The 9,585-nt window shown below is 43.3% G+C and overlaps 1 protein-coding gene across 1 annotated transcript in view; it reads left to right on the top strand.

Annotated features, from left to right (window-relative positions):
- The first annotated feature begins 5,800 nt into the window (after window positions 1-5,800).
- Window positions 5,801-9,585, top strand: part of KLHL25 (kelch like family member 25) — a 37,926-nt gene continuing 34,141 nt past the window's right edge. The window contains exon 1 of the mRNA XM_038746915.1: window positions 5,801-5,840. The gene's annotated coding sequence lies outside the window, so the exon portion shown is untranslated. The remainder of the gene's footprint in view (window positions 5,841-9,585) is intronic.

Genomic DNA, 9,585 nt, shown 5'->3' with positions numbered 1-9,585 from the left:
TAGAACCCAGGTCCATCTGACTCCCAGGCCAGTGCTCTATCAACTAGGCCACGCTGCTTCTCAAATGTGATCAAATGTGTACTTCTCAAATGCTTCTCAGATCCATCTCAAATGTACCTTGATATGGTTGTTTTTTAGATTAATTTGTTCTGCCTGACTGTGTAAGCTAGAGTTTCAGTGATGGACAGTATACAGTATAAGAAACAGACAGATTTGAGAGTATTGGTTTTCCTAATCTGAAAGAGAATCTATAAACTCTAAAATAAGAATGTTGACTGCAGGCTTTTGCTCCAGACAGTTTTCTAAACAATTTCCTCTTAACAATAGCAAGCCCCAAACAAAAGGCAGTTGTTAATTTGCGGGAAGTTTTGTTTGTGATGGTTTTGTTTGTTTATTTAATGGATCCTTAACAGGTCATAGAGGACATCCCCAGTTCGGTGGTATGGGAGGGGCGGGCAGAACCGTCAAGGAGGATAGATAAAAAATTAGCTAGACCTCCCAAACCAAATTCTTCCAGTATTTTTAAACATTTTCAGCTAGAAGTTCTTCCTTTTATCTTATATATGCCCTTCCTGCTGCAGCTTAGGTTAGAGAAGCAGCACGGGCTAGTGGATAGAGCACAGTCCTGGGAGTTAGAAGGTCATGGGTTCTAATCCGGATCAAATCCTACCTCCGCCACTTGTCTGCTGTGTGCCCTTGGGCAGATCACTTCACTTATCTGTGCCTCAGCTTCCTCGTTTGTAAAATGGGGATTAAGGCTGTGAGCCTATGTGGGACGGGGACTGTGTCCAACCCAATTATCTACAGCAGCGCTTAAAATAGTGCCTGGCACATAGTAAGTGCTTAACAAATGCTAACTATTATTATTATTATTATGTTCGGGAAAGAATCCCTTGGGGCTGGAAGAGCTAATATGTCCAGTGTCCAGGGATCGAGGGGCTTGGCGTTTTTCTGGTGATTATGAAGTGAGCCCAGCTCTTAAAACAGTGCCTGGCACATAGTAAACGTTTTACAAGTACCATTATTATTATTGTTATTATTAGGTTTGGGAAAGAATCCCTTGGGGCTGGAAGTGCTAATACGTGCAATGAGCAGGGATCGAGGGGCTTGGTGTTTTGTGATGATAAACAATCACACTTCCCCCCTTCAAAGCCCTGCTGAAGGCTCACCTCCTCCAGGAGGCCTTTCCAGACTAACCCCCCTTTTCCTCTGCTCCCCCTCCCCTCCCCATCGCCCCGACTCGCTCCCTTTGTTCTACCCACCTCCCCGCCCCATAGCACTTGTGCCTATATGTAATTACTCTATATTAAGGATGTGTATACATCTATAATTCATATTTATTCATATTGATGCTATTGATGCCCATTCACTTGTTTTGACGCCTGTCTCCCCCCTTCTTTTTCATTCATTCATTCAATCGTATTTATTGAGCGCTTACTGTGTGCAGAGCACTGTACTAAGCACTTGGAAAATATAAGTTGGCAACATATAGAGACGGTCCCTACCCAACAACCGGCTCACAGTGTAGAAGAGGGAGACAGACAACAAAACAAAACATGTGGGCAGGTGTCAAGTTATCAGAATAAATCGAAGTAAAGCTAGAAGCACATCATTGAAACAAATAGAATAGTAAATATGTACAAGTAAAATAAATAGAGTAATAAAACTGTACAAACATATATACAGCCTGGCTCGGTGGAAAGAGCGCCGGCTTTGGAGTCAGAGGTCATGGGTTCAAAGCCCAGCTCTGCCAATTGTCAGCTGTGTGACTTTGGGCAAGTCACTTAACTTCTCTGGGCCTCAGTTACCTCATCTGTAAAACGGGGATTAAGGCTAGGAGCCCCCCATGGGACAACCTGATCACTTTGTAACCTCCCCAGCGCTTAGAACAGTGCTTTGCACATAGTAAGTGCTTAACAAATGTCATTATTATTACTATTATTATTATTATATATACAGGACAGTGAGCCCCTAGTGGGCAGGGATTGTCTCTGTTGCTGAATTGTACTTTCCAAGCGCTTAGTACAGTGCTCTGCACACAGTAAACGCTCCATAAATACGATTGAATTAACAAATGATTATAAATTGTGAGAGGCTCCGAGTTCCCAGCACTTTGTGGGCCCTGCAGGCGGGGAGAGGGGGTTTGTGGGATTGGAGTGTGCAGGGGCAGTGGTGGGGTGATAGGAGAGGGAGGTTGTGCAAATGCACGGATCCCTGGCCTGGACTGGGCTGGGCTGGGCTGGACAGGGGCCAGTGCGAGGACCGGCCCGGGGTCCGCTGCAGGGCTCCATCCAGAAGCCTTTCCCCAACCATGCCTGCAACAAAGCCACAGCCAGCCTCATACATTCATTCGATCGTATTAATTCATTCATTCAATGGTATTTATTGGGTGCTTACTTTGTGCAGAGCACTGTACTCAGCGCTTGGGAAGTACAAATCGGCAACATATAAAGACGGTCCCTACCCAACCACGGGCTCACAGTCCAGAAGATGGGCTCACATTTAAGGACTGCTTACTGTGTGCAGAGCACTGTACTTACTCAGTGCTTGGTTATTTTATTTTGTTAATATGTTTTGTTTTTTGTTGCCTGTCTCCCCCTTCTAGACTGTGAGCCCACTGTTGGGTAGGGACCGTCTCTACATGTTGCCAACTTGTGCTTCCCAAGCACTTAGTACAGTGCTCTGCACACAGTAAGCGCTCAATAAATGCGATTGAGTGAATGAATGAATGTAAGGACAATTCAGCAACAAAGGGTGACAATCCCTGCTCACAGCGGGCTCACAGTCTAGAAGGGGGGAGACAGACATCAAAACAAGTAGATAGGCATCAATAGCATCAACATCAATAAATAGAATTATAGATGTATATAAATCAAAACAAGTGGACAGGCATCAATAGCATCAATATCAATGAATAGAATTATAGTTGTACATACATCAAAACAAGTAGACAGGCAAACTTGCAGCGCCAAAGCAGCGTGGCTCAGTGGCAAGAGTGAGGGCTTGAGAGTCAGAGGTCGTGAGTTTTAATTCTGGTCTGCCACATGTCTTCTGTGTGACCTTGGGCAAACTGCTTAACTTCTCTGGACCTCAGTGACCTCATCTGTCAAATGAGGATGAAGACTGTGAGCTCAGCGTGGGACAACCTGATTACCTTGCATCTCCCCCAGCGCTTAGAACAGTACTTGGCTCATAATAAGTGCTTAACAATTGCCATTATTATTATTAGTAGTAGTAGTAGTAGTAATAAGAGCTTAACAAATACCATCATTATTATAGTAAGCACTTAACAAATGTCATTATTATTATTAGCAAGTGCTTAACAGATACCATTATTATTAGTAGTAGTAATACTAGTAAGTGCTTAACAAATACCATTATTATTATTAGTAGTAGTAAGCACTTAACAAATACCATCATTATTATAGTAAGCGCTTAACAAATACCATCATTATTATAGTAGGGGCTTAACAAACACCACCATTATCATTAGTAGTAGTAAGCGTTTAACAAATACCATCATTATTATAGTAAGTGCTTAACAAATACCATTATTATTATTAGTAAGGGCTTAACAAATACCATCATTATTATAGTAAGTGCTTAACAAATATCATCATTATTATAGTAAGTGCTTAACAAATACCACTATTATTATCATTATTATTATTAATAAGTGCTTAACAAATACCATCATTATTATAGTAAGCGCTTAACAAATACCATTATTATCATTACTATTAATAAGTGCTTAACACATACCATCATTATAGTAAGCGCTTAACAAATACCATCGTTATTATAGTAGGCGCATAACAAATACCACTATTATTATCATTATTATTATTAATAAGTGCTTAACAAATACCATCATTATGATAGTAAGTGCTTAACAAATACCATTATTATCATTATTATTAATAAGTACTTAACAAATACCATCATTATTATAGTAAGAGCTTAACAAATATCACTACTATTATTATTATTAGTAGTAAGCACATAACAAATACCATCATTATTATAGTAAGCGCTTAATACTATTATTATCATTATTATTAATAAGCGCTTAACAAATACCATCATTATTATAATAAGCACTTAACAAATACCATCGTTATTATAGTAGGTGCTTAACAAATACCACTATTATTATCATTATTATTATTATTAAACGCTTAACAAATACCATCATTATTATAGTAAGCACTTAACAAATACCATTATTATCATTATTATTAATAAGCACTTAACAAGTACCATCATTATTATAGTAAGCGCTTAACAAATATCATCATTATTATAGTAAGTGCTTAACAAATACCACTATTATTATCATTATTATTATTATTAATAAGTGCTTAACAAATACCATCATTATTATAGTAAGCGCTTAACAAATACCATTATTATCATTACTATTAATAAGTGCTTAACACATACCATCATTATAGTAAGCGCTTAACAAATACCATCGTTATTATAGTAGGCGCATAACAAATACCACTATTATTAACATTATTATTATTAATAAGTGCTTAACAAATACCATCATTATGATAGTAAGTGCTTAACAAATACCATTATTATCATTATTATTAATAAGTACTTAACAAATACCATCATTATTATAGTAAGAGCTTAACAAATATCACTACTATTATTATTATTAGTAGTAAGCACATAACAAATACCATCATTATTATAGTAAGCGCTTAATACTATTATTATCATTATTATTAATAAGCGCTTAACAAATACCATCATTATTATAATAAGCACTTAACAAATACCATCGTTATTATAGTAGGTGCTTAACAAATACCACTATTATTATCATTATTATTATTATTAAACGCTTAACAAATACCATCATTATTATAGTAAGCACTTAACAAATACCATTATTATCATTATTATTAATAAGCACTTAACAAGTACCGTCATTATTATAGTAAACGCTTAACAAATACCATCGTTATTATAGTAGGAGCTTAACAAATACCACTATCATTATCATTATTATTAATAAGCGCTTAACAAGTACTATTATTATTATAGTAAGTGCTTAACAAATACCATTATTATCATTACTATTAATAAGTGCTTAACAAATACCATCATTATTATAGTAAGGGCTTAACAAATATCACTATTATTATTAGTAGTAATAATAATAATAATAATGGCATTTATTAAGCTCATACTATGTGCAAAGCACTGTACTAAGCGCTGGGGAGATTACAAGGAGATCAGGTTGTCCCACGGGGGGCTCACAGTCTTAATCCCCATTTTCCAGATGAGGGAACTGAGGCCCAGAGAAGTTAAGTGACTTGCCCAAAGTCACCCAGCTGACAATTGGCAGAGCCGGGATTCGAACCCATGACCCCTGGCTCCAAAGCCCAGGGCTCTTTCCACTGAACCATGCTGCTTCTAGTAGTAGTAGTAAGCGCGTAACAAATACCATCATTATTATAGTAAGGGCTTAACAAACACCGCTATTATTATCATTATTAGTGGTAGTAAGCGCTTCACAAATACCATCATTATTATAGTAAGCGCTTCACAAATACCGTCGTGGCGCTCTCCTGTCCCTTTAAGGTCCCGGAGTGGGCGGGGCGGCGGCTCCCCGGCTCGCCCCCCTCTCCCATTGGCCCGCCCCACCCCGGCCCCGCCCCTCGGTGTTCCGCGGGGCCAATCAGCGTGCGCGCGGCGCGGCCCGGGCCCCGGGCGGCTCCGCTGATTGGCTGGCGCGGGCTGCGGGGTTTCGGCGGCGGTCTCGGCGGCGGCGGTCTCGGCGGCGGCGGGCGGGCGGCAGGACGGGCGAGCCGAACGAGGCGGTGAGTACCCGGGGCGTGGAGACCTTGGACGGGTCACTTCTCGGTGCCTCAGTTTCCCTCCTCCGTAAGCTTCAGTCGGAGTGCAGCCGGTGGGGGTGGGGGGGGGGTGGAGCCCGGTCCCGGGCGGCAGAAGGTCAGGGGTCCCCCTCCCGGCCCCGCCACTTGTCCGCTGGGTGGCCTTGGACAAGTCACTTCCCTTCTCTGGGCCTCAGTGACCTCATCTGTCAAACGGGGGTCAGCCTGGGAGCCCCGGGTGGGACAGGGACTGTGGCCAACCCCCTTTCCTTGTATCCACCCCAGCGCTTAGCACAGTGCCTGGCACACGGTAAGCGCTTAACCGGTGCCGCTGTTATTATTATTAAGATCGTGATTACTGAGCGCTCGCACAATACAACAATAAATAGCTTACAATACAATACAAAAATAAATTAAGCGCTTAACAAATGCCATCATTATTATAGTAAGCGCTTAACAAATACCGTTATTATCATTACTACTAATAAGCGCTTTTAGACTGTGAGCCCACTGTTGGGTAGGTACTGTCTCTATATGTTGCCAACTTGTACTTCCCAAGCGCTTAGTACAGTGCTCTGCACACAGTAAGCTCTCAATAAATACGATTGATGATGATGAAGCGCTTAACAAATACCATCATTATTATAGTAAGCGCTTAACAAATACCATCGTTATTACAGTAGGCGCTTAACAAATACCACTATTATTATCATTGTTATTATGATAGAGGAGCAGCGTGGCATAGCGGATAGAGCCTGGGCCGGGGATCCAATCAATCAATCATATTTATTGAGCGCTTACTGTGTGCAGAGCACTGTACTAAGCGCTTGGGAAGTACAAGGTGGCAGCATAGGTCATGGGTTCTAATCCCGGCTCTGCCGCTTGACTGCTGTGTGGCCTTGGGCAAGTCGCTTCACTTCTCTGGGCCTCCGTTCCCTCATCTGTAAAATGGGGATGAAGAATTTCTAGACCGTGAGCCCGCTGTTGAGTAGGGACCGTCTCTGTATGTTGCCAACTTGTACTTCCCAAGCGCTTAGTACAGTGTTCTGCACACAGTAAGCGCTCAATAAATAAGATTGAATGAATGAATGAATGAATGTGAACCCCGTTTGGGACATGGACTGCGGCCAAATAGATTTGCTTATACCCATCCCAACGCTTAGTAATAATAATAATGATGGTGTTTGTTAAGCGCTTACCATGCGCCAAGCCCTGCTGTGAGCGCTGCCTGGCACATAGTAAGTGCTTAACAAATGCCATCATTATTGCTATTATTATTCCCTACCCACAACGAATTTATGGTCTAGGGTTTACAGTGTAAAATGGGGATTATGACTGTGAGCCCCAAGTGGGCTATGGACTGTCCCAACCTGATTACCTTGTATCTATCCCAGCACTTAGAACAGTGCCTGGCATATAGTAACGCTTAAATACCATAAAAATAAGAGGTTAAGGTGGGTGGGGGCATCAGCGTGGCTCAGTGGCAAGAGCACAGGCTTTGGAGTCAGAGGTCATGGGTTCAAATCCCGGCTCCGCCAACTGTCAGCTGTGTGACTTTGGGCAAGTCATTTAACATCTCTGTGCCTCAGTTACCTCATCTGTAAAATGGGGATGAAGACTGTGAGTCCCCCGTGGGACAACCTGATAATAATAATAATAATAACGATGGCATTTGTTAAGCGCTTACTATGTGCAGAGCACTGTTCTAAGCGTTGGGGGGGGGATACAAGGTGATCAAGTTGTCCCACTTGGGGCTCACAGTCTTAATCCCCATTTTACAGATGAGGTAACTGAGGCTCAGAGAAGTGAAGTGACTTGCCCAAGGTCACACAGCAGACATGTGGCGGAGTCGGGATTCGAACCCATGCCCTCTGACTCCAAAGCCCGGGCTCTTTCCACTGAGCCACGCTGCTTCTCTAATCACCTTGTAACCTCCCCAGCGCTTAGAATAGTGCTTTGCACATAGTAAGCGCTTAACAAATACCATCATTATTATCATTATTATCCCCTTTATCTACCCCACCCTTCCTTCCTGCACCCTTGGGACCCTGGGAGAGCTTGCACGAGCCCTGGGCGTGGGAATGAATTGTTTGGCAAATGGATGTTTGGCTCTGGGAGCAGTAATTTCATCCCCTGGGAGCCCCTGGCTCAGTAAATCTGCAGGTTTATGGCTCTCCTCTTTTCGGAGTATCGATCCTGGAAAGAGCAGGTTGTTTTTATTTGAGGCTGCCGGGGTTCCGGCCTCTCCTCTCCCCACCTCAAAACCAAGCAGAGTGGAGAGAGGACCAACCCCAAGATGACTTGCTGGAGGTCCAGACAGGTTTACCTCCAGCCCGCCCTACTTGAGCTTCCTTCCAGAAACCGAGGATCGTTTATTGGGAAGGGGCGAGCAGGTGGGTTCCCCCCAGGAACAGGTTGACAATGAAATGATCGGAGCTTAGCAGCACCCCCTCCCCATCCCCGGATTGCCCGGAGAAGATGCCCGGACTCGTTCCTTTTCCAATTGCGATCTTCAGCTTAGAACTGCCAAACAATTCATTCCCACGCCCGGGGCTCGTGCCAGCTCTCCCAGGGTCCCAAGGGTGCACGAAGGAAGGGCGGGGGAGAGAAAGGGGACTGTGAGCCCACTGTTGGATAGGGACCGTCTCTATATGTTGCCAACTTGTACTTCCCAAGCGCTTAGTACAGTGCTCTGCACACAGTAAGCGCTCAATAAATACGATTGAATGAATGAATGAACTGGGGGACAAAGCACCCCACGCCCAAATCGTCCTGTGCGATTCGACAGTAAAACCAGCGCCAACCTTTCTGAACCATCTCCTGCAGGAGACACCCAGCGTCGGGGGTTTCATCCTTGAAGCGGCAAAAGGATCCTGCTGCAGTTTTGGTGGGCTTAAAGGACCTTTTGGGGGCTAAGGAGAGTGCCTTGCCAGGGAGCTGGGATTCAAAAGCATCCCGAACTAATGTTTAATGACTGCTCTTGTGGGAGCGATTCTCCTTTTCCCCCCTTCCCCAGGGAAATGAGTGGGTTCCAAAATTGGTGATGTGCACACCAATTGCACACCTAACAGCACTTGTATGTATGTACATGTCTACAATAGAAGTACATGTCTGTACTTTGTCCCTGATAAAAGTTATTAATACAGGTTAAGCACTGGGGTTGATACAAAATGATCAAACTATGTGACTGGAGTTCTCAATCTAAGGGGCAGAGAGAACAGGAATTTAATCCCCATTTTACAGATTAGGAATCTGAGGTGCAGAGAAGCCAAGTAAATCACCCAGTATCTCATAACTGGGATTAGAATCCAGGTCTCATGACTCCCAGGTATGGGCTCTTTCCACTGGACCATGCTGCTTTTTTATGGTATTTAAGTGTTTACTATGTGCCAGGCACTGTACTAAGCACAAGGGTCAATACAAGGTAAACAGGTTGGGCACAGTCCATATCTCATAATCTAAGGGGGCGGGGGGGAGAAAGAACAGGAATGTAATCCCCATTTTACAGATGAGGTGACTGAGGAACAGAGACGTTGTCACTTGCCCAATGTCACACTGCAGACAAATGTCGGAGTCAGGATCAGAGCCCAGGTCCTTCTGACTCTATGACCCTCGCTCTATCCAATAGGCCACACTGCTTCTCCATACTGCTTCCAGAACAGTGAAGTAGGGTTTGGGCTTGTTTCTTTAAGTGTCTCCCCACCCCCAGTCCACCCCAAACTCAACAGGG

Source organism: Tachyglossus aculeatus, chromosome 5, assembly GCF_015852505.1.
Source record: "Tachyglossus aculeatus isolate mTacAcu1 chromosome 5, mTacAcu1.pri, whole genome shotgun sequence".
Classification (NCBI taxonomy): Eukaryota; Metazoa; Chordata; class Mammalia; order Monotremata; family Tachyglossidae; genus Tachyglossus; species Tachyglossus aculeatus.
Note: the sequence above shows the minus strand (reverse complement) of the source record. Positions and strands in the feature narration are given on the sequence as shown.